The following is a 25,230-nucleotide window of genomic DNA, read 5'->3' as shown; positions in this document are numbered from 1 at the left end:
CAAAAGTTGGAAAAGCCCCAAAACATCCTCTCTACCCTGAACTAAATAAATTATTAAATCACTTTACCTTTTATGGTATGTTCATGACCCTGAAGGTTGGATGGCAAAAAAGCCATCCTGCCCATCCAAAATGTCTCTGTGCCACAGCTGGAGTTGTGTTCCATTCATTTTGGGGAGGTTCATTTTCATGTCTCCCAGTGCCATGCCCAGTACTGGGGCCCCAGGACACACCTGACACAGGGACAAGACAACTGTTCTCTGAGGCAACATCCCAGGTACAGTCACTGGCTGGGGACCAGGGCTGTCAGCAAAACAACTTTTGCTTTACTCAACATCAGCCCAGTTAGGTGAAATAGCATGAGCTGAATTCCGTTTTCAAAGAAAATGATTGCACAAACCAGTGCTATCTGTGAAAACAAATAATTAAGCAAACGAAGCCAGGCAGGAAACTCAGTGCAAGAATAAGTGTGTTTCATGAAGCTAGCCATGGCTAGCTAGCTAGCCTGGCTCTGGAGACCAGCAGTCCTGTCTCTGACACGTTTGCTCACTCTCCTCTTTGCACACTGACACATTTCACTGCATTTCACTTGGGGAATTTGATCTTTCATGGCTCTCAGCAGAAGGACTCTGCAATGGTGAATGGCTCCAGCTGCTAAGCTCTGCTGAAGCACCATTTGGGCCTGTGATTTAGTTGGCCTTTTCTCCTTGAAATGAAGGTGGCTTTAAAGTTCTTGAAGAGGTGAATTGTAGAAGAGAAATAATTTACTTGTTCTGTACTTCAGTTCTTTCACTGTTGAGCATACCTGTTGTGCATGTATTCTTGTTCCTGGCCTTTTTGGGGCTGAAGAGAGGTCTGAGCACACAAGACTGGGCTGGGCAGAGTGCATGAAGAGATTATGATGCAGAGCTTGCTAGAGGAGGTGCTGGTAGAAGGTCTGTAGCTCTTCACCCAAGGGATGGTGCCTGGAGAATTCCACAGGAGGAGGAGAACTTTCCAGTTTACTATGTAAACAGCATCTTTGATGCAGTAGGAGACACTGAGAAGCCCAAGGACCACCACCTTGAAGAATGAGGTGGTTGCCAAGGGAGTTGCCCTCTTTAGTAACATACATTCTTGACCCAGGTGCAGACCATGTGCAGACTGGCCTCACTGCTGGACAGCATCCTGTGTGACAGAGAGCTGAGGTTGGTGGCTGGGGGCTTATGCCAGGTTTCAGTCAAAAGCACTTGCCTTTTATTTTGTTCCAGACTGAGCAGTGTCAATGAAAGAACTGCATCAGCCAGTGCCAATTTCATCCAGTCAAAAGTTTGGCAAATAAGTACGAGTCAAGATTCATTAAGCAGCTGCTGAGGTAGCCTGAGCTGGCTGTGTTTTTCTCCACCAACGTGCATATGTGCTTCAGAGAGTATCTGTTGGGTCAGCTACCTGTTCTCCCATGCCCAGGACTCATTCTGGCAAGGGCAGGACTGAGTGGATCATGCTGGTGCTGCTCTCCTGGCACCTCTGTATCTGAGTATGTGGGAGAATGAAGGCCTCTTATGGGGTCATCACTAAGGCAGGCACACAGTGCAGGAGTGATCTCCTCCCCAGACATGGCCAGGTAGCAGAAACCAGACAAGAGTTGGGATGTGGGCCACATGGATGTCCCTGCACACTGATGGACAACAGTTAGATGGAGGCACCCAAGCACACAGCTGGAGCCAGCCAGCACAGCACCTCTGTGCCTTTTTTCAGAAGATGGACTGCGCTCTGTCATTGTAGACACTTTAGGGACAGTCACTTGCTGGCAAGCAGAAAAAAACCTATCCAGGATGGTTTATTGCTGGCTGCTCCTGTCCTGAAGGCACTAAAGCATGTCCAGCTCTAAAGCACTGCAGGATTAAGACCAAAACAGTCATCCTCATCCCAGAAGACTGCTATATATTTTACTCTGACCACCACTGGTTGTGCCTAGGCTAAGATGGAAGGTGACCCCACAAGACACACATTTCTGCCCAAAGAATGGAGACACAGTGGGGTAGAAAGAGTCAGGATGGACCTTCCAAAACACTTTCCTCTGGAGAAAATTCATTCCCTAATAGTATTCTGCACTAGAGCGAGACTAGTGACTACAGAACTGAAAATTAATTATTGATTAGTTAAGAGTGAAAAGAGCGTGACTCAATGTGATTTGTTACAGGCAAACAGAATAAAGTCCAAACTGCTCATATACCAACCTGAAGGTTTAAAAAGGCCAGTTTTCAAAGTGGAAAACAGTTCAGCTTTGAGCTAAATGAGATGGGAGAGAAACACAGAAAGAAATTAATAGTTATGAAACTGAATATTTTTATTGTTGCTGAAATACAATAATTGAGAAAGAAGTGTGGTTTGGAGGGAAAATAAAGCAATAATTAAATATGTAGATGTTGATCTCTGTATGGAATTGTGTATATGTAGATATGGGGGGAAGAGAGAAACTAGTAGCGATAATTAATGCCCTTTAATTGATTGCAACTGTCTAAAATTGACATGGGGAGCAAAAGCACATGAAAATATAAGTGAACAAGAGATTTAAGGGCAGTAAGACAGCTTTTTTAAGCAGAGTAAAACCCAAGGATATCAGAAACAAGTTCTAGACAATTACTTTGTGGTACTGCTAGTGAAATAATTATTTTATAATGATACAGGGAACAGCTGTAGACAATAAATATGGCTGTTATAGAATTTGGACAGTGATGACACATATTTTCTTCCCAAAAGAGACTATGGAGTTTTTACAAATGTAACAGAAGCAAAGGCAACCTGAAGGCAGTGATTTAGATTGAATGCACACAAACCCCCCAAATTTTAAAGCACTAAAAAGTATGTTAGGAAGAGATTCTGAGAGGCTTTGATAAGTTTGGGAAAACAGATTTCATATGCCTAGAAATAAGGTGGCAGTGTGCCAATATTACCTTGAGTAAAACAGCAATGTTGGGTGGCACCACAGCAAGGTACCCAGAGAGCTGGTGAAGCCTCCATTCCTGAGCTTTCCCATTAGAAAGAACTAATTCAAGGGGTTAGTATCATTTTCATCAGTGAGTCTAGATACCTAGGAAATGGACCAACTTGGTACGATGACAGCTTCTATCAGTGAGATTACAAGTTATCTTGACAGAAGTAAAAGGGTAGATGTAATTTATTTAACTTCTTCAGGCTGTTTTAGTTCATGCCATAGAATGATAGAAAATATGCACGAATCTTATTAAAAGGATTAAAAACTGGGTAACTAGTAGGTTTTGGGAAGTGATACTTGTAAGTGAAGAGTCACTGATAGTTGCTGCTTTTGGCCCAGCTCATCCAAATCCTACTCACAAAGGTGTACAAAATGACTCCTATTGCAGTCTGAAGGCAGTGTAAGATGGAATTATTACATTGTGAAGAGGATGTCTTTGGTGCAGAACAATACAAATTGCATGGGCTCATGCAAACACCATGTACTTTAATGTAGAAATGTATGATGCAGCTGTAGCAGAAAGAAGGAGTCCTCCTACCAGAAAGGGATTTCTACCCAAGCAAGCCAGAAATCTGGAGTGGACTTGGAGGTCATGGAAGTATCTGCCAGAGTGAAATACAGTGTCAAGGGTAATAAGATCCTGGGCTGCAAAACAGGAACTATTAAACAGGAAAAGGGAGGTTGCATTATGCCAGCCTCCAGCACCAAGAAAACTGCTGCTGGAATCACTGCATGGGCAGGGAAGAGTTGGGAGGGTGCTGAGAAGAGCCAGAGGATGACTGCAGCACTGAAAAAGATGCCATGGAGAAGGGTTACCATGATGTAGCCTGGTTTTGGATAAAAGACAAGGTCATGGGTGATTTGGTAATGGTATATAAGAGTCTTATACTGGAGACAGGAATGCAACAACAAGGTTCTCCTTGGTTTAGCAATTACAAATATTGAAAGAGGTAGCAAGAGGAGACTAAGCAAGAAAATCTTGAAAATAAGGCAAAAATACAACTGTGGAAAATTACAAGAAGCTCTGGTGGATTTTCTGAAAACTGGAAATATTTCTAGACACCTTTCTAGAAAAGAGTGTATTTCTCCTTAAGTGAAATGGGGACAAACTCAGGAAATTTCTTTGTCAGGTGTTATACAAATCAGATGAGATGGTCATCGCAGCCCCTTCTGACCTATGTTTCTTGATCTATCATAGAAGTTGTATTCGTTGCTTGCTCTGATCGCAATAAGGATTTACACCTACCTGCTGGCCAGCCAGTGCTGTTTCTCTGCATCCAGTTGCAATTCTCTTCCTGACAGCCACTTTTCCTTCTCCGTTGCTGCAGCCAGAAGCAGCAGTTTGCTTCATCGCCATCCCCCTTGTTTTCCACAAGGTTCAAACTCTCGCAGGCCACTCCTGGCTCCCCCTCCGCTCCATTCCTGTCCTGGGTGTCCCCAAGTCTCCTCATCCCTCCAACCCTACTCCTACACTTCAATCCCAGGAGATGTCCCTGGAAGAAGATGGGAAGATGCCCGTGTCTCTCTTCATGTACAGCGAGTGTGACTGCCTCAGACCTGAGTCACGGGCACTTTGGGGGTGGCTAAAGGCAACTTCTGATCAGGAAAAGCAACTCTCGTGACTTATCCACCCGCCCACATCACACTCCAGGGTTTTGGGAGAGCGGGGAAGGGACCCAGGGCAGACTCCCGTGTCACGCACCGGCATTGACACCTGGCAGCTTTGTGGGTCCGGCTGTTGCAGGAGCGCAGCTTTTCGCGCTGCGCACACTCCCCCCTGCTGGCGGCAGCGCGCTCGCCGCTCCCCGCCCGCTGCCTGCCTGCTCCAGATGCTGCGGGAAGAGATCGCAATATCCCCCAGCGCCTTGGGGGCACGTGCGATTAAATACCCCTCAGACACGAGTTTCGACAGGGAATGAGTTTCAGCCTGATGAGGAGTGCTTATTTTCGACTGATGTTACAAATTTAAAATGCCCATGAAAACACAGGCACCTGAGCCAAGGGAAGTCTCTGCCTGCAAATGCCACCATGGGAAAGGCTCAACAGCACCAAAGGAGGGTCACTGGGCAGTGTGTGAACAGGAATATCATTAATGCCTTGCATGACTCATAGCTGGAAGTGGAAGTGCAATCCCATTACCTGTGCCCTCTGACAGGATGGTCATAACCCCAGCAGAAAGAGATCGCTAAAAATTAACTTATTGCTATTGTTGTTGTTGTTATTCCTAAGAAGCCAGATAGAGGACCCAAAGGAATTGCCTGTCCCCTCCTGACAGCCATCGTCTGGAGACAGGACTTTTCTGCTGAGGACAGGGATTAAGGAGAAAAATGAGTTAAGATTTCAGTTTCTGAGATAGCTGGTAATAATTAACATGCAGCTAATGCAGGGGCATGTTAGTTGGGCTTTCCAGAGAATGTATTCTAGCTGCGAGAAGATGATAGAAAAATTCCAGAGTGAAATGCAACTGGCCTTGCACCTCATATTTCTTGTGGTCCCCAGATCCCATCAGGCCATTAGGAAGTCTGACCCTGAGCACGCTGAAGCTACTCTGAGCATTTTCTTTGTGTGTAGAGAGCTTTGTGGGGAGGCTGCTAAACTCCAAAGATGAAAAAACAGGATTATTACTCCAGCTGGAGAAAACTGAGGCTCAAGAAACACATGGAATAAACCCATCTCTCTGGCAATATCTTTTCACCAAAATAAGACTGTAACTCTTGCTGAAGTTCTCCCTCTACCCCAACCTACTCCCTGTTTCAGAATTTGGTTCGTGATGAAAAATGCATCTCAGGCTTTTGCACAAAAGGACCTTGACATGCTTACCAACACAACAGGCCACTGTGTGACCTTGTCTGTGGGCTGCACATCACCACAAAACCACTCTGAATAGAACACTAAGGGAGCACAGACCTTGCTGTAAAAGGCACAGAACAGCCCCACCTGCAATAGGTTAAGCTTTTATTATATCTCTGGCCTATCTGGTAAGGAATCTGGTAAGGATTTCCTCTGTGGTAGGACATTTATCACACTGTTAGCTCTCAAAACACTACCAGTTTTCAAGCAGGGAAGTGAGGAGCAACTTTTCCCAGCCACTGGCACTAGGCACATTTATATACAAAGAGTAAAAAACACCATCAATATGTGTTATTGTTTACTATTGTATATGCAGCAGCAATAATTCAAGATAGTGTAAGAAAAAACACTCATGCAAACATATAGATTCTAGGGTATTTATGAGTGAGGAAGGACAGATAAGGTAGTGTAGGAAGAAAAGAAAATGAGAAATTTTGCCCTAGGCAGTCGGGAGGCTGAGGAAGACATGAATTTGAATGAGAAAGTTTTGAACATCAGTTGATCTCCAAAGAATAATAGTATTTCTCCTCTCCTTCATAAACACAGAACAGGGAAAGGGGAAAAAAAGATGCTGAAATCTTAACTGAGATTACAGCATATTAAAAAAAAAGGTCTCACTCCATGCAATTACTTGCAGCTCTGTACAGGCAAAGACTCACATGGGAGAGAGGACTGAAGGTCCATTAGTAATCACAAACCCCAATCTCCTGTAATTACTATCCAACCTTTAAACAAAAAGTCTTCACAATTTGCCAACCATAACCGCAATTCTGTTGTCTTGGTCCTGGGTCCCTTGGCTCACTGTTGCAAGACCACTCATGCACAACGCCAGGTTATAATTGTGATAGCTGGTGGAGACAAAGAGAAAGTCCACCAGGGAAAGATAAATATTGTTCTATAAAGATCGCCAACCAAATCTACTCAAATTCCAGAAGATAAGAATCGTTAATAATTTCCTGCTCCAAGTGATCAGCCCTGGCCTCTCCTGCAACCTCTTGTTCTCATGAAGCTAACATTTTTGAATAATAATTTTTTTTTAAAAAATTACCCAAAACTAAAGCAGTTTTCCTCTGGGTAAAACTTCTGTCCCTGATTTAGCCAATGTTGGCTTTCAGCCATCAGACTTTTTTCTTCTCTAGTGGGTCATACAGTTCATTTGGAGAAATGCAGCTATATCTGAAACACTCACACATTTTATTTTAAGCAAAACACAGTTTCTATCCACCTCCAAAAGACATAAGTATTCAGTAAGTAAAAGCTACCCATTCATTTTACCAGAGTAAAAACTTTTTCAGATGCCTTTGAAGAACAAAATAACAATAAATGAATTTTCAAGTAAATTCTGTTTTTTAAGGGCTGATGAAACACTTTGACTGCAAATATGCAGAATCACTCTCTGGAAATGTTATTTACCTGTGGACTCCAGCACTTTCAGACTCTCTCTCAAACTCCAATAGCTGGATGTTTATAACTCTGCTGTTATTTTCAAGTGTTTCCAAGACCCTTTTGGTTTGGTAGTATATTCTCTTCAGTCAGAGAAAATAATTTGCAAGAGCTGCTCTCTGGCTCTTCCGGTTCAGCAGAGCAGCTGCAGAAGTGATTTTCCTCCCAAGAAAACCTGTAAACTCTCGGCATCCCAGAGCAGGGAGAACAGAACCAGTCATTACTAGAACAGCATCGTGTCATGGTCTGCAAAATATCTGTAGCTGTGACCACTCCTTATGTCAGAGCTGAGCTGCCTGTGTCCGCTTTGTGCTTCTTACTCTCAAAACTCCCACCCCGGGCATTTCCCTTTGTGCTATCCCCACAGGAACCATCCAGCTATGAGAGGCAAAACTGGTTCTGCTCACCAGAAATGTGGCATTTTGCTTATTGCCATGCACCAGGGAGAACTGGGAACCAAATCCAAGGGATGGCTTGCATGGTGGGCATTGGAGGTCAGTAAGTTATCGCTTTATTTGTAAACATGAGAAAACTTCATCTGGAGTCAATAAAAACACGGAGTCCCGTGGGGCCGTTCTCCTGGGTCAAAAGCAATAAATTCAAAGAGCTCATCCGTACAGAGAAGGGAAATTGGCTAAGAACAGCAGCATAATAATATGTTACATTGCATATCTACAGGCCCTTTGATGCCTGGATATTTACAAATATTAATGAGTCATGCTTCTCAAGCACCTTTCTGGAAGGTATCATTAGACCATTTTCCAGATGGGGAAACCCACAGGAGAAAGAAGTGATCCTTCCATAGCCACACAGAGCGTCTGTGACACAGCCAAAAGAAGAAACCAGATATTCTTGCTTCCAGTCCTTTGTTTTTAATTATAGCAACATTCTTCCTCTCATATTTTATGCTGTATTTTATAACAAGTCATGTATGAATACACCTATGTGAGGACAATTGTTGCTGGTTTATTTTCCACCAGTCACACTAGTATTTTACTCCTTGCACTAAATGAATTTTAACTGGCTCTATTACAGCAGAAAGCTCAGTAATAAATATATAGTGTGGTTACACAGAGGGTGTTGCTCACACAAAATAGTAATTGCCTTTACAAGCAGCAACTGGAACAGATGCATCTTTAATTTCCAAGAAGGAAATTTTAAGAAAAGAAAAAGAAAAATGCACCTATGTGTATGAGTGAACACAAAATAATGTGTTGTGGTGCCATGGTCAAGTTCAGCAACTCTAAAGCTGCAGTACCTAAGGGACCAAATTTAAAGAGATATAATTCAGTATCTATTGGTTTGATGGAAGAGTGGGGGTAGAAAAAAGAAATTCGAAAATTGTCAAGTATTCTCAAGTATGTGAGAAAACAGCTATCTGTAGGATCCTTTGTTCTGGGGGATCTGATAAAAAAGCAGTCTTCTTTGGTGACACTCCACTCTTTTGCTCCTATTGTGGAAAAACAGTACAGCTGCCACTGAATGAGCTACGCCATAGTGGGTCTGCGTTCTTCTCCAACATCAAAGCATTATATTTTCTTACACATTTTTTCTTTTTTAGAATGTTGTCTTTTTCTTCTCTCTTTGTTTTCTTTTTTTTTTTTTTTTTCTCCCCCCAAAATATTTAGACCCTTTGCATATAATAGGTCATGCTTTAAAGCCAGAGCACTATCATAGAGTTTAGGCTAATACGACTTTCTAACTTCATTTACATACAGGGCCAGTACTTGTTAGCTCATTCCTACAAACCATATCAAAACATTCAGATCCTCCTGGCTCCTCCCTCTGAAATCTACAAATTCTTCCCACCAAATCCATAGATAAGGGGATGAGCCAGGCCTCCACATCCATTCTGATTCTTACTGGCCTTGAAGTGGTGTGGAAAATCGATCATTTTATCATTTTCTTCCTGGATTTCTCTTCAGACTCACTCTTCTCTGCACTCACCCCTGATATGGGTGTTTGCCCTTACAAGACAACATAGTAATTGCTCTGGATTTTACCAGGGGACATTTTGCTTGTGGGATAAACCTGTCCAGATGTTGGCATTTACATCAGAGCTAGACGTCTAGACATACTTTAACAGTCAGCAGAGAGGAGCAGGCATTCTGGGACATGGGTAATCTCATTTTAAGGTAGATGTTGAAAAGAGCTCAGATGAACCAAGTCCTGCAAGTGCCTATCTCTCTCCATTGGCTATAAAGATTGCCTGGAGCAGAGGCTCAAACATAAACATCAAAAGTTAAGGGAGATGAAAGTGTATGATCCTCAAAGTGCCTAATAGAAAGGCACTTTCAGTAGTCACTGGGCTTTGGGTCTTTGTAGTGCATGAAGTAATATCTATGTGTTTTCCATGATGGGATCAAATAGCAACAGCAAAGAAGGAAGAGTATTTTCTATTAAGGAATCATGACCCTTTAGCCCTTTTTTGAGGCATCTTCTCACATGCCTGAAGACTGCCAGGCTTAAGCCTCAGCCTCAAACCCAGCAACTTCAGTTTGAGTATTTCTGCTGCCATCAATGAAGCCAAATTGCCTCGTCTCAGCAAGAGGAAGAGTGACTTTACAGCACACTTCATTTAAGGGAAGAGCTCCTTATCTGACATCACTGAGCAGATGCAGTAGTTTTCATAATGCCAGCTCATATGTCCCCAAAATAATGTGAGGCAAAATACCTCATTGTCTCTAAATTTATATCAAAAGTGTATCAACTCAGTAGCCTTCAGTAGCACAGCATGCACTTTATCATTTTGCCCATCTCATGAGAGGAGGCCAAACTCACACTCACCCAAGAGTAGACATTGCAATTACTACCTGCACTGATGATGCAGACCAGGAATCCTGGATAGCAGACTTTTAATCTACCTTGTAATCACAAAATACTCTCATATTTAGACACTAGAGTAATTGCAATGCCAATATTATGGTAGGTGGTAGAATGAAGCTCAAAAGCCTTGACACCCTCTTCTCCAAATCAACAATTTCTTCATGTTTTCATATGAGAAAACAGATAAGCACTGGTGCATATTCCTATTTTTACCTTTCTTTATTAGCAGGGCTGACTGTCACTTTATTCATATTTTTTTCTAAATTTAGCTACATTCACACAATGTCAGCATCTCAACAAGACTATTACACACACCAATATCACTTCATAACTGCAAAGCCTGGTTTGTTGTGGGGAGTCTTGTTGCCCAAAAGCAAGTTTTCCAAAAGTAACCAAGCAAAGAGAAAGGTTTTTATGAGTCTCATGCTCCAAACAACCTTCCTAATAATGTAGAAGTGTCTGTGAGATTTTGTAGATCAGAATGATCTGCTCTAGAAGTATTGAACACTGCTTTAATTTAATTTGTGTCAAGGGCCTAGTGGAGTTCAAAAAACTACCCACAGTTCTTCCTTCTGCTTTTCAGTCAACTGCTAAGGAGTAATTCCCCTGTATTCTCTCTTTTTGTTATGAACTAGGATTGTTTTTCTCAGTTTTGTTTTTCTCGTTCTCTAGGAACACTTATTGGCAGAAGGGTCTTTATTTCTTAGAAGTTCATCAGCTCTTGCCATCTGTTTCTCCCATGATGTCACTGCTGTCACTTTTGCCTCATCGCTATTTCCACGGCAATCAATCAGAACTGGATGCCTCAAATGTCTGACCTCCACTAGGAATTAAAAACCAGAGCAGAAAGGATATGAAGAAAAAAGAAAAGGATAATGGGAATAAAAACCAAGGAAAAACAACTGCTCAAAACCTCTGAATGCATCTAAATGTGATTCTTCTGCTAAATTTCTGAATTACGGCATCGTATTTTAAGAATGTTTTAAACTTTGCCTCCAAAGAAAAACTGTTTGAATTCATAGACTTTAAGAGGTAGATATTTAACAATGTTTTCTTAGCATTTTAAAAGGAGTGATTTCTTTTCATTTTCATACTCAGACTCCTATAACCTGAACATCAAGACACAGAGTGAGAACTATTGGCACTTCCTACATCATAAGAAAGAGAAAAGCATGTAGACTTTTAAGTAGAAGAACTAATTTATTTTTCTTAATATTGACTCCTAATGAAAATAGGAAAAGAATAGTGTTTTTTTTTTAACAACCACTCCGTAAATTTAGATAGGAGACATCTGTAAATTTTGAAACATATATCAAAATCAAGGAAAATGTCAATGCAAAAACTTTGTTGTTGCTTTCTGAGAAACAGCAAACTTTCTCCTTTTCCCATTTTACTTTCTTGTCCTGATTACACAATGTCAACAAACAAACAAAGTCATAAACCCATCTGTATTTTCACTTGGCAGGGCACCTGTAGCATGTGCTTGCTCTTACATAAAACAGAGCTTTTTAGCCAGTTTTATTGCTCTCTCCAGTATCAAGATGCCCACAACATTCCAGCCAGGAGCTCTCCACTACTTCTGGGGTTGTAACCATGCCAGAAATACCACTGCAAAAAGCAAAGCTTCCTTTCCACGTAGCAGAAATAATATTTTTCACAGATCCCCAGCTTGCACAGGTTAGTGTGACCACAGGCTTCTTCCTCAGCCCCCTGCAGTGTCTGTCATGATGAAAGCTTTTGGAAGCGCTTTGTGCTCTAAACTTCCTGCAGGCAACGGGAGGGCTCAGTGTGGTGTTCTGCAACCTGAGCATCCATCTAAGCAGCTGTGATCCTCATGGAGTCCCAGGCTGCCTGTGCTGCATATCTGTGCTAGCAATTACTGCAAAGGGCTGCAGCTGAGCCTCATCTCAACACAGCTGAAGCCCAAGCACTGCCAAGAACAGAGTGTGTTCGGCTCTGTTTTAAGAAGTATGGCTTGCCTTCGTAGGCTGGAGTTTTCCTTCTTCTCATTAGCTCTCCTGAGTGCCAGAGTCCTTGAGGTAAGCAAGAGACCCTTCTCTGTCCTTGCTCACAGTGAAAACTGCTTGCCTCCATTTGGAACGTTTTTCAGCTAGAAATTATCCCCTCTAGGTGTTTGTCTACAGCTTGGGAGATCCCAGAGCATATATCCCTATATGACTATCCAATGATCTCCAGAAAGAATATTCCTTTTTTGCTTGTGGAGACATTTCTCACTACATCCCCAGTTTCATCCTCAGGTTGTTTCATTTGTCTGATTTTATCCTTTTATCATCCCAGAAGGAGATTCCTACATCTAATTTTTCATTCTCTACATCTCATATTTGGAGATGAATGACTACAAAATTTTTCTTATGGATTATGTTTCTATCTCATTAGTAGTATGCCTATTTTGGTGCATCAACACAAAGAGGCTCTTCTGAATGAATGTTGTGGGGGTTTTTTTAAGTGAGGGAGAGAGGCTGTGGTGGAGCAATTTTTGTGGTTGGTGGTTGGCTAGTGTAAGCCAAGCAGAGATAAAGGAGGATGTATTGTCACTGCAGAGCCATCATAACCCCTCCAGGTGGCCCTTCCCAGGAGTTCCATGTTCCCCTTGTACAGTTTCAAGCAAGATGCCCATCAGTGTCATCCTCTTCTTCAAACATTACCTGAGCATAACTGATCCTTTCAGTACTTATGAATAAACACACAAGTTCTGAAGTTTGAATCAAAGAAGGCCTCAGTAATCTCCAGCTGCATCATCTGTTTCCACATATGCATAATCAGACTTTCCTCCTCCTCCCTTTTATTCTGTCTCTTGTCCTTGGTTTCAGCTGTCCTTTCCCTCATCAGTTACTCTCCATACCTCAATTTACCCTTGAAGACTCTCCAGCCATCTCACACCATTTATCCTTACATTTCCCAGCCCTACCAGACTTAAAAGTTTAGGGCACAGATTTTTCCTTGTGCGTGCAAACAGCAGTGGGTGGAGTGGCTGCTGAAATCTTACTGGATCTGCAATATGGGCAGTGTGGTCTGTATGCACTTAAAAACAAAATCTTGAGGGAAATTCTGGAGCCAAGCTAAAATGTCAGGATTTTGCTCAAAAGGCCAATAGATCTGCAGTTGAGAAAATGAATCACTGGCTCCAAACAAGATAAGGAGATGAGGAAAGTTAGGCTGTTTGCCTAGGAGCCCTTCATGCAAATCCTGGCCTCTGACTGTGTGACCTGACAGAGGGACTGTTAATTTGCCTCTGGATGAAGAGGCCGCTTCAGGAGGAGAAGTGAGGAAGAGAACATTTCAGTTTTTTGTTTTACCTAGCTTGGCAATGGCCATTTCACTCTCAACTTCTCTGACCCAAGTCTGTCTCATCAAAAGAAACCAGAGTTCAATGTCTATTCTGGGAAATACAGATGGGAGTGAAGTGAAGGAGGGGGGAGACCCGTTTCCATGGTTTCAAGCTCTTTCTTTCTCGATGTTGCTTCCCTCCTGTTACACAGATAATTTCTCCAGTTTCGAGGCTCAGGCACAGCTCTGTCTCCTGTGGCAAGGCAGAGTATTTCACACCTTGGCAAGTTGCTCACTGAAGGACATGGCAGGGAAGCCAGTGGTCTGCTCCTGCTCATGTCAGGGCACGCTCCACATGTGCTGCACCCCAACTTCCACTGAGCCCCATTGCTGTGTCCCACTGCAATTCCTCCTTCTCTTCAAGCTGACCCTCACACAACTGAATTTGGCAGCTCTGAACCATAGGGATGCCTTTAGGATAAGCTATAACCCTCCTCTGCCTTTCTTTTCCCAGGACAGGACTCTTATTAAGTCTTGCTATTTACCTCTCTTAGCCTTGCTGAAAGGATGCCCCAGCAACCCCATTTCTTCAAGGACATTTTTTATAACTGCCTTATAAGCTGCACACTAGTAGGTCCTGCTGTTGGCAGGTAGGATGTCCTTCTGGCAGGGGCTGGTCAACCCACTCCAGTGCTCTTCCCTCCTTACTGGCCTGCAGCAAATCCTCCTGCCACTTTCCCCCTCAGCACTCCCTCATTCTTCCCCCTGCTCAAACCCCTTCCCCAGAATATCCTCCCCCAAGACTAGAGGCAAATATTCTTCCTGGAGACTCTGTAAAGGAAAAGAAACAGCTCAGAGAGATCTCTTATATTGCCCTGACCTGGGGCTGAATTTTCGTGGAAACACCTGCAGCCTGCTTTTTCTAGGAAGAAATTAATGTAGAGAAGCCTAGAGTTGGGCTTATGGCTACAGGTCCAAATGCAAGAAAAGTGAAAAGGGGACTAAAAAAATAGCTACCTTATCATTAAAATATGAAAAAGATTAAACTTGTCTTCTTAGGAGATAGGGGAAAAGCAAAGCAGCAGTGTTAGGGGCCTGCAGTTGAACAAGCTTTGTTTGTAGGATAAATGGTTTTAATTCCTGGTGAGAGACCTAAGTTGTATTTACAAATAATTCTGACAGTCCAGCCCTGACTGTGGTCCAAAAATGCAGCATCCCTACTCCTGGATTGCCTCAGCACTGCATCCCCAGAGGCAGGGAGAAGCAATAAATCAAAAGTAGCAATCCAAAACATGACACAACTTTTAAGCAATATTTTCTTGTGCCTTGTGGTATGTAGAGGGCTTGCTGTCTCCACATCCCCCTAGCAATTGCTCTGGTAACAAAAATATTATTGTCTACAGTGTCATGGACAATAAAGACCCCTCAGGCTCATTGTTTTAGTGTCGGGATTTAACCCAAGTATCCTCACCACGCCTCTGCCTCTAAATGCTCTGATTCAGTGACTTGGCTGTGAGGTGGTGAGTCACTGGCTTCCATCTGCTGCTTGGGTCAGCCCTGCAGGTGGGACAGAGGTGATGTGAGGGACTGGGGCTGGCCTGCAAGACAATGGCAAGCTACACCCGTGTGGAAAAGAGTGCTTCAGAGCCCTTTGGATTAGAGTGCTTGCGAGGTGCCCAGCGTGTCTACTTCACACTCTTGCCCAGCCCCTGGTTCTGCTCCTATGGATTCCATCTCACATCCATGAATTCCCAGGTTCTGTGTATTCTGAACCCTAGAGGGTACTAGAGAGCAATATTCAGCTTCCTGAGGAGCAGGACACTTGCCTGAGGTCCCAGAGGTGTCTTCTGTGAAACTAGGAAACAGTCCTATGTACCTTGGAGGAGCCTTGGAGGCACCAGAGCCTGCACATACATCCCTCCCATTCACCACTGCTCTCTGAAGGAACCCCAGCAGGGATCAGTCAGTGTAGGAAACATGCAAAGCCTGGCAAAGGATGTATTTTCCTCTGGAGTTTCAAGACCAGCATCTTCTGGGCCCAGGTGAGGATAAAAGGATGCTAATGCCTCCACCTGCCAGCAGCACTCTAATAACCAGGGGTCCCTTTGTTACAACTCCCCTGCTTTACCAGACACATTGCTCAGATGTTGTGGTGAAGAGGTCCAAAGAAGAAAAGACATGAATAGACCAGGCAATCTGTGCCACCTTCTTGCAGCCCTCTGAGCAGTGGCTGCACATATTCCAGCACGCAGTGTGAGCACATACCCTGCCCTGCCTGGAACAGTAATGCAGAATGGGATCATCCTGAGCCCATCCCATCTAGGCACTCACCCAAGTTTGAAAAGTTCTGCCAGTTCAGACACAAGGGAAACATTTCTGCCCTTTTTGCTTTGCCCCACTATGACAGCAGAAGAACTGCAGAAACTGAGTAGGAAGTGATTCGAGCAGACCCCACAAAAGGATGTTTTTGAGTGTTATTACCAGTCTTGGTGACTTCTTTCTTCCTCCTGGACCATATAGTGTCCTGACATCAGTGAAACCTTCTTCTTCTGGAGGCAGAAGCAGCTCTGATTCCTGACAAGCCAGGGTGACAGATGTTAGCAGTGCTGCAGAGCATGCTGGCCATTTGCCAGCTTCTTGAGGTTGGCATGTTAATTACACCTGAGCATAGAGAAGATTTGAATCAAATCTAACCACTCACAGTTATAACTTTCTACTTGGGCAGCAAAAGCATGGGTAAAAACAAAAATATGCTTTCATAGTAGCAGGAAAAAAAACCTAAACAACTTTCTAAAGAACCAACAAGTCCTTTGCAAAACCTCAATCCATCTTAGAATGCTAACAAAGGGTTCAGCTTCAAGGTAAAAATGGATCTATCTCTGAGCAGCTCTAAACAGTTCAGCAAAGTGTTCTTGACATTCCCTGTTCCATTCAGAGAACCACTGCTGTCATCTTGGTATTGCCTGAGACTTTGAAAGAAAAAGGAGATATTAGTATGCAGAAGTAATTTTTTTTAAAAACTCATAGTGGCTTTTTTGCCATCTTGCAGTCCAGAAAATAAATAACTCATCCTTTGGCCCTGAAATTTGAAAATGCCATATAAAGTACCATTTCAATGCTTGTAAAAAGCCAGATCACAACATGCTATCTTCAGGTATTTTGTTCTTCCATCATTACAAAGCAACAAATTCTACCAAAAATCTATGGATCTCCTGGCAATCATTGACTGTGCTATTAGCCTACAAAAGATACAAGACTTCCATGATCAGATCTCTGCTGACAGAGACGGACAGACTTCATTGTGGGCAACCATTGAGGATCTACTGTTTCTCACATCCATCACCTAAAGCACCTGTTTGTGGTCACATGGATGGAGTGTTTCTGCACCCACACAGCTCAAGGGAGAACTGCTGGAAGTGGTCTAAACCCCAGCAAGCTCCCCAAGTCATGCTTCATACAGCCATCACCACCCATATCACAGAATCACAGGATCATTAAGGCTGGAGGATACCCCTGAGATCATGTGGTTCCACCATCAACCCATCACTGCCATTACCACCCCTAAACCACATCCCCAAGCACCACATCCAGACACCTCTTGAACACTTCCAGGGATGCTGACTACACCACTTCCCTAGGCAACCTATTTCAATGCTTAACTCCTCTTTCAGTGAATTTTTTTCTTGATATCTAATCTGAGCTTCTGACATGACATAAGACCATTTCCTTTCATCTTTTCACTGGGGACATGGTAGAGGAGACCAACCCCCACATCACTGCAGCCTTCTTTCAGGTGGTTGTAGCAAACAATGAGGTCCTCCCAAGCCTCCTTTTTTTTCTCCAGAAAAAACAACCCCATTTCTCCCAGCTGTTCCTAACAGGACATGTTTTCTAGACCCTTCACCAGGCTCATTGTCCTTCTTTGGGCATGCTAAAGTGCAGAGCACCTGCAGGCCAGCACACTCAGGGTCACACAGTCACTGAAACCACATCATGGTGAGCGAAAACAAGTGGCCCAGTGGCTCTAAGTGCAAGCTTGGACCCAGACACGATTTTAGGGGACACATCCCATATGAAACCATGGGAAAGGCAGCAGCTACCCAGAGCACCAATCAAAGCTCAGGTTTCCAACAGGCTTTTCAGATTACCAGCTCTCCTGCACTAGCACAGAGATGAAGGCAGATTTAGAAGCTATTTATCACACTTCAGGTTCTGTTATCACTCCATAAAAAATATAAATGTTTTGGACATTAACACAGTCAGTTATTTGGCTTTTGATATGCATATGCAAGGAAACTTTCTAGTAACTTCTTGCACTGTCATCAAATACCAGGAATTTGTGCCTTTCCCCTGAACTAGGCTCAGGCTTGAATTCTCCATTCATAGACTTTGAACTTGATTCAGGGTAACATTGTTTTAGCTGAGGTTCACAACTCCTTAAGGCCACAGAGGGCCAGCCAGAACTTCTCATCTAACCTCATGGCTGCCTCCAGGTCACAGACTTCAGCAGTGCAAGAGCTACAATTGCATTCAGCAAATCTCTGCTAGCAGTACCAGGAAGATCTCCAAGATTTGGGTTTTGTGGGGGTGTTTTAGGATTTTTTATTTTTTTTTTGTGGGTGTAAAAAGAAGGTAAGATATTTATTAGGTGGGGTTTTTGCTTTTTTTTTTCCTAATGCAGCTTTGAAGGAAGAAGTCACACAAAGAAAGAACTATGGTAGAATCCCCATTACTCCAGTCCTTACTCCTTACCCTTAAGGTAAGGACAGGCCAGACCATTTCCAGTTGGGTCTCACCATTTCTCATCTGGTTCTCAATACAGGGCTTGGGATGAGGCTTCTCAAGTAGTGATTCTGCTGTTTCTGGAACACTTCCTCCTGCCCCCACTCTGCCTCAAGCTTCCACTGTTTCCAACCCATCCTTCCCCACTGATGAATCCACAAGCAAAAATGGCACCTGAAAAAACATTTCTGAAGGTCAGTCATCCAGTCCTAATAAAAAGGGCTGAAATTTCCATGTAATTACAACCAAGAGGCTGTGTTGTAAAAACTGAGCTCATTCATAAAGAGAAACAAAGGGGGAAGCTGTCTACAAGGAACAATTCACAGAGCACATCTCTGCCAGCTTGGCCCTTTCCACAGACCTTTGCTTTGGTACCATTTACATAGGGTGTTCCCAGGAAACCTATGGGGGAGAACAGAGAGAGGGGTGAGATGATCTTCTCTGCTCACATGAAGGCATGATGCAGAAACTACATGGGGATTTATGACATACTTTTTTTCTTGCTTTCACTATCTTCAGAGATTCAAACTGTCTAGCTGGTATGAATGCTCATGGTCAAATTCCTGTGGGAAATATTCTTGCTGAGTCAAGCTGGCAGAAAAACAGAAATTCTGCTTTGTGGGAAATTCCAGGACCTCTGTTTTCTCTCTAAATTATTGAGAAAAGTCAGAAATCAAATTTTTCTGCAAAATGTCATTTCCAAATATTTTTCTTGAATATTTGGAAGAAAAAATAGGCCAGTGTGAGTTTTATAAGACACAGCTCTGTGAGACGTGTGCCAAGTATAAATTTTTTTTTACATTTCTGTCTGCAGTTCCAAAAGCCACATCACACTGCAGTAAACAAGTGCAGTCACAGAGAACAGTGCACCTCACAGCATCACCTCACAGACTGCCCTGCAGAAAACACAGTGTATGTGCAGACAGCATCTGCAAACTTCCCCTAGCAGATACACATGGCTGGGAGGAGATCCTTTTCCTTGCAAGGTCATTTGTTGGGCTCTCTTCTGATATCTGTGCAAGGTGGAAGTGTGTTTACTGTTTACACTGTGAGTACTTTCTCCTTCCACTGTCATTACCTCTCCCACACACTATGTGTGTTCCAGTGACGTGCAAAGGAAGCTACAGCTGACAAAGGAAAGGGACAGGATCTTAAGATCTCCCCAGAGCCTTGAAACAAAGGCTATTACAAGGAACTATCTGTTTCTTCCAGTGTAGAGTGCAGGCACACCCACACAGCAACTCCTGAAGCCTGAATTGTGTGATCCTGTGCAGCACCAGTGAGGCTTGCAGCAGGTGGGCTCATATAGCACACACTGAAATGAGTTCATGAGGCTGAGTGAGGAGCACTTCAACCCTACATGCATCAAGAAAAGGGAGCAGTGGTCTGCAGCAGATGGCTTCATGAGGTGATGCTCAAAGGATAGACCCTTTTCAGAACAGTAGGACACGGGACTACAGCCTCAAAACCCAGGGTGTAACAGGGGTGGGAAGAGGGACAGGAATCGACCAAGATCTGATGCTCCTCTTGTGTGCCAGAGCTGCACAGACTTTCTCTAAATCAGGCCAGAATCAAGCAGAGATTCCATTAAATAAGGCAGTCCCAGTACAAGGTCTCTCAAAGTGCTCAGATATAGGGGACAAAAGATGGTTTATCAGAAGCAGGATGAAAGAATTGTTCTGCTAAATCCAACAAGCACCTCCTGCTTCCAGACTGCTCTGTGGCATATTTGTAACAGCAGCATGCTGGGGAGACTGCAAGAGCAGGCATTGAAAGTTACACTATGAGGTGCAGGAGAACTTTAGCTAGTTTAGGCAGTGAATTTACTGAGGACTGACTGGAACACAAAGGGAGTGGTGTGTGTGGGCTCTTCACTGGCAGGCAGAAACAAAAAGCGTAACAAATCACTGCAAACTCCTAATGGGAATTAGACAGAAGGGCTGCAAGGCATGGACATGGAGCACATGAGAAACAAGAAGCTGAGCCTAGGAAACAACTGGATTATTTATTCTTGAGCTATGGTATGAAGTTCCCATCTTGTAAAGGTGCTGTATCATTCATCATTCATCATTCATCTTCAGTGGCTGTAAGAGGAAACAATACAACAAGCAGAACGGATTTTTATTTGTAGATGCTTCTATCAAGGTGCTGTAGGGTTACACACACAAGCCCTGATTCTACTATGTGTTTTTCACAGGTGCCATCCTGTTGAGTTAACTCAGCTGTGCATTCATAAACTGCTCTTTACAGGAACAGGGCCAGAATTTTACCAGCAAATTCAGTTTTGGAAAGTGACTTTTAGTGAGGCTTAAAAGATCTGGAAGAGAAGAGGTCTGAAACTTTCAAAAAGCTTCATCATTCTCACTAATTCCCCCAGACAGGAGAATCAAAAGCCAAGTGACCTGATCCCATCCCTCCTCCTTTCTTCACAGATCAGGAAACAGCAACAGCAGCATGGCAGAGTGGTAAGAGCGACCTGTGGTTGCAATTACAAGGAGTAGTGAATTCCCAGGAAGCTTTCACAGAGCCATTGCTAAGAGGTTTTAGGGACAATATCCTACCAAAACTGATGTAGTATAAAGAGAATAAGAGGAGGAGGAATATACTAGAGTGACAGTCGTGTGGTGCAAAGGGCTAACACTAACCTGATCTGAGATTTTAGCTCCCTTTGATTACATGTGGAGTACTTAGGGCCTAAGTGAGATGTCAATGGACTCCAGCCTGGAGTTATTTTCTTTGCATAGGAGAGAATTGCCACAAACAAAAACCAGACTGTTACAGAAATTTTCCTAGCTCCATTATCAAACCCTAGAGGGGAGAAGAAATGAAAAATAGTAGGATTGACAACATATAGTGAGATTTTTCTCAGTTCTTCTGCTGCAAGATCCAGCCTTTAGGATGCAGAGGGCTTTGGATGCCAGTAAGTGTTCATCCATATGATGGAGTTAACTCACATAGTTAACTGTCCAGCCTCTCTCTCCATGAGCTGATTTTGCAGAACAGCAGCTGTGCCTTACTGGCTCCTCTCCATGCTTTTGGGGGCTTATCCCACAGCCCTGTGTGCTGTGCAGGAAATGGCATGGCTCTAAGAACCCTTTCCCAGAGGACTGGGAGGGGAGATGTCTGTCTGACCCAGAAGAGGGAAGAGAGCTCCTGGAGGAGCTGGCAGTACAGGAGAGGGGTAGCTGCACCCACATTGCAGAGCAGTTAGGTCAGCAGCCTTGGGGTTCAACTCTAGCCTATCTCCTTGGCTGGCCAGCCAGCTCAAAAAGCATCTTCAATTTATAGGGATGTGGGTGTGGGTAAGACACAAGTTACCAGTAACACTGGAGTTATAATCTCATTAACTCTGCAGTGAACACCCATGCTAAGCAGAGAGGCCAGGGAGGCAGGATGAATCCAAAAGAGGAATAAGGCAGTCAGGTTTGTAGTTCTGGTCCAGTTGTAGCCTTCCCACTCTTTCCCTTAACCCCATTCATCCAGGGATCTCTTTGCCAACTTCCCAAAGTGAGGGCAGGACATGGTTTTCCGGCCAGCGTTCAGGACACAGGATCTCAGGAGCAGGACCCCTTCCTCCTGCCTTGTATTGCAGCCACTCATCCCTCCTCCACCTCTACCCTGAGACCCTGCAGCTGGGCCCAGAGCACACAGCCAGAAATGGAAGCTGTCGGTGCAAGCACTGTTGGTTTCACAACCTCCTATTACTGCAGCTTTGCAGTTTATTTGCTCTGTGTGCCAACAAATGTGGACACACGTTCCTGTGGATATCCATACATTTGTGTGTCATGTTATCCACCTCCTAAAGCAGAGGGGAATGTCAGTCCTGTGAAAAGGTGATATCCATGGTTTGGCTGCTGCACATTTTGTAGTCACCCTGTGTATCAGATGGGCATGGGAAATTCCTGACAGACTCTGGCAACAAGTTTCTCTCTTGGCTAATTTTTAATGGCAACGGTTTTGTAATCACCATCCGAGCCTGAGGAGCAGAAATTCCTGAGGGGTAATTGGCTTTGTCGGTCTGTTGGGCGCACTCAGCCTTGATCTCTTCAATTACTGTACGCATGGAGCTCCTCTCAGGCTGGCAGCGGGAGCTGCTGAGGACAGGCCTGCCCCATGCATGGGTGCATGTCTGCAAGCACTGCAGCCACCCTGGCAGCTAATGCAGAGCACGAGGCACGGGGCAAGGCTAGCAGGAACCAGCTCCGAGCTTGGGGGAGCCACTGCAGGAAAAAGATCACTGAGGGGACAAGGGGACAAATGAGGTGGGCCTCCAGTTGGTCCTCTTCTACTGCTTGACTCACAGGTTGCTGACCACAAGCTTCTTCACCTACCACCACACAAGACACCTCATTCTGATTGCCAGCAAGGAAAATACTACCAATGGAGACTCAGCTTCAACTGGCAAAATAGCTGCACATGCCAGGGTGGCTTATTTGGGATGAATTTTCTGACAGAAAAGCAGCACATTATCTTAAGAGTCTTGCCAGAATTACTGTATTGATGGGAGGGACAGGATGACTTTTCCTTCCCTTAATTAATGGGGTTATGCAGGCAAAAAATTGACGGGAATGGACAAGGCTGATGACCCCTTAATGCTGCCTCATCAGCACACAGCATTTAAAGGATGTGTATGACACTGAAGCATGTTTTGAAGCCCCTCTGTGGGGCCCAAGAGGGTTACATGTAGACACAAATCTTCAAGCCTAACATCTGTTATATCAGATTACACACTGTGCTCTTGGGCACTACAAAGGAGTCAGGATACATGCACAATCCTCCTCATGCACCCCACATCTTCATCATGGTCTAAAAAATACATTTCTCCCCCATCCATCTCTGTTCCACCCAGCCCCACGTGCTGTTCCCATCCTGCTTCATCTTCCTCATCTCCTTTCAGCAGCAAACTCTCTGCTACTGCCTTTTCTTCTCCAGCCCTCAGGTCTGTCACCCATTCCCAGGTCACCCCTACGGCAGTGGCCAGCAAGTTGTTCTCCAGCTCCACTGTCCTGGAGTTCACCACAGGCAACTTTCACTCCCTCATTTCCTCTAATTGCGGTCAGCACCCCCACAGGCTGGGGAACTCGTAAATACCATGGTCTTGTGAGGGAGTCTTCCATCCAGTAATTGACTACGCTTTCCAGATGCTCTTCCAGCAAGAAATTAAAAAGCAATGTGACCCTTGTCGAGGATGCAGGCACCCCCCGCAGTGCAAACACCCTCTCCCAGGAAAGCCCTGTCCCACAGACACGGGGCTGGCTGAGCTGGCAGGAGCCACAGTGACTGGAGCCACCCAGGGGCTGAGGGGCCATAAATCAGAGCCCTCCTGGCCCCCGCTCTCCCCCAGACCCTTATCAGCACCACTCAGCACGGTGGGCGCTGCAGGAGGGATGTGAGCAGAGATAAGGGCCCCACTGGGGCAGAGCCTGCTCCCCTGGCAGTCTCCAGACCCTGCAGGCACAAGGGCTGGCTGCTGGTGCCCAGCCTGCTCATCTGGGGCAGTAGGTCTGGTACAGGGAGGGGTCTTCTCTGCTTCCCTGCTCCCAGCCCCAGCTCCTGACAGCCCTGAGGGCTGCAGCCTGAGTGTCCACCTGAGCCTGTGCCTCAGCAGACCTGGTGCCTGAACCTGGGCAGGCTGTCACTACCCTCTTCTTGCACCCTCATCCCCTCTCCCTTTTGTCACATGAGAAACAGCCTTAATGAAGAGGCTTAATGAAAAATAAACAAACTGAGAGCTTGCACATGGGGAGCAAAACAGGCTGACACTGTGCACCAGTACCAGGTACCCGTTTCCAGCCCTGGCCATGGGAGTCATACAGAGTCCCAGAGGACCTGTCCTTCAGGGAGCCATTCTGGCTGCAAAATTCTTTCCCTCAGCATCCAAGCAGTGCCATCATACTCCAAATGAGCATCTGCACCCTCCAGCATTGCTGTGATGGGAGACGAGGCACAGCTAAGTGTCTCTCTTGCTGCAGACCTGATTCTTGGTTCAGACTCCAAAAAACGTGCCACCACGTGGCAGAGATGACACCTTGCTTGGCTTTGCAAGAGGCCAAAGAATTGGGATCAATATGGGGTGCAGAGCAAAGAGGTGTGGGGGCAGAGTTCAGTCAGGGAAGGGTCAGGGAAGACAGAGGTTCTCAGCAGGACTGCCAGCAACCAGCAGGGTCTGGAGCAACTCGGGGCCAGGGCAAGGGATCAGAGGAGGGAGGCTTTGGGAGGGAAACGTGCCCTCTGCGTGCTGGGCTCCTGCACCCCCTACTCCCCCAGCACAATGACCTCCAGGGCAGAAATGACAGCCTCCAGCTGCAGGGCTCTCAGGCAGGGGAGAGGGGAAATCCAGTCTGAGGCAGGGCATCCTCCAGCACCAGTGTGGAGAGGAAAACTCTGTGTGTTGTGGCTCACTGTTGTCCTGCTGTAGTTGGTGGCTGGGAAGCAGAAGCCAGGGCTGGTAAGGAGAGGTGAGACCAGTGATAGTCCCTGCAGAGCAGGACAGGACTCCCTGTGTGGGGCACAGAGGGAAATGCTTGGGGAGCACCAGTGATTCACAGCACTGAGGCCAGGCACAGATAAGTGGTTGAAAGGTCTCTCACCCTGCTAATCCTGCTTCCTTTCGATAGCTTTAAATCCATCACTTAAAAATTCAGAGTTTCTTGGTTGGAGAGCCGGGTGGCCTGCAGGATGAATGGAGCTCTTCACCCCTGGGGCAGCAGGGAGACTCCAGAAAATGGGGCCAGGAAGGTGCTGGCATGTTAGCACGTAGCTGAGTTATAATTTACACGTATACACCATATGCTTACTCCCATTAGCATCTTGGCTTGGAAGGCACCCAGTCTCCTTTCACCCCTGAAGGAACTGACCTCATTAGAAAGCACTCAGAAGCCTTCATGGTTGCCTGCAGAATAGAGGCAGCTACACCTAAACCAAAGCCTTGAACACTTGGTTCAAGCCTTGAACGTCAGGCCTGCTCCCCTTTGATGGAGTTAGAAAGATGGCACTTTTCATTGTGGGCAATTTCAATGTGGCCAGTTTCCCTGAGGCGACACAGCACACAAAGACATCCTTGCTG

General features: G+C 44.9%; 1 long non-coding RNA gene across 2 annotated transcripts in view; it reads right to left on the bottom strand.

The window, feature by feature from the left end:
* LOC306798011 overlaps positions 1–25,230 on the bottom strand; it is a 68,366-nt gene that overhangs the window by 3,565 nt on the left and 39,571 nt on the right. Inside the window, exon 1 of one of the 2 annotated variants that reach the window (XR_013773261.1) lies at positions 68–246. The exons of the other annotated variant lie outside the window; for it this stretch is intronic. This is a non-coding gene — a long non-coding RNA (uncharacterized lncRNA). Of the gene's footprint in view, positions 1–67; positions 247–25,230 lie in introns of those variants that run through there. 2 annotated transcript variants of the gene reach the window in all.

The sequence above is a fragment of the Erithacus rubecula genome, assembly GCF_903797595.1.
Source record: "Erithacus rubecula genome assembly, chromosome: 2".
Taxonomy (NCBI): domain Eukaryota; kingdom Metazoa; phylum Chordata; class Aves; order Passeriformes; family Muscicapidae; genus Erithacus; species Erithacus rubecula.
The sequence above is the reverse complement of the archived record's forward strand: the minus strand, read 5'-3'. Positions and strand labels throughout refer to the sequence as shown.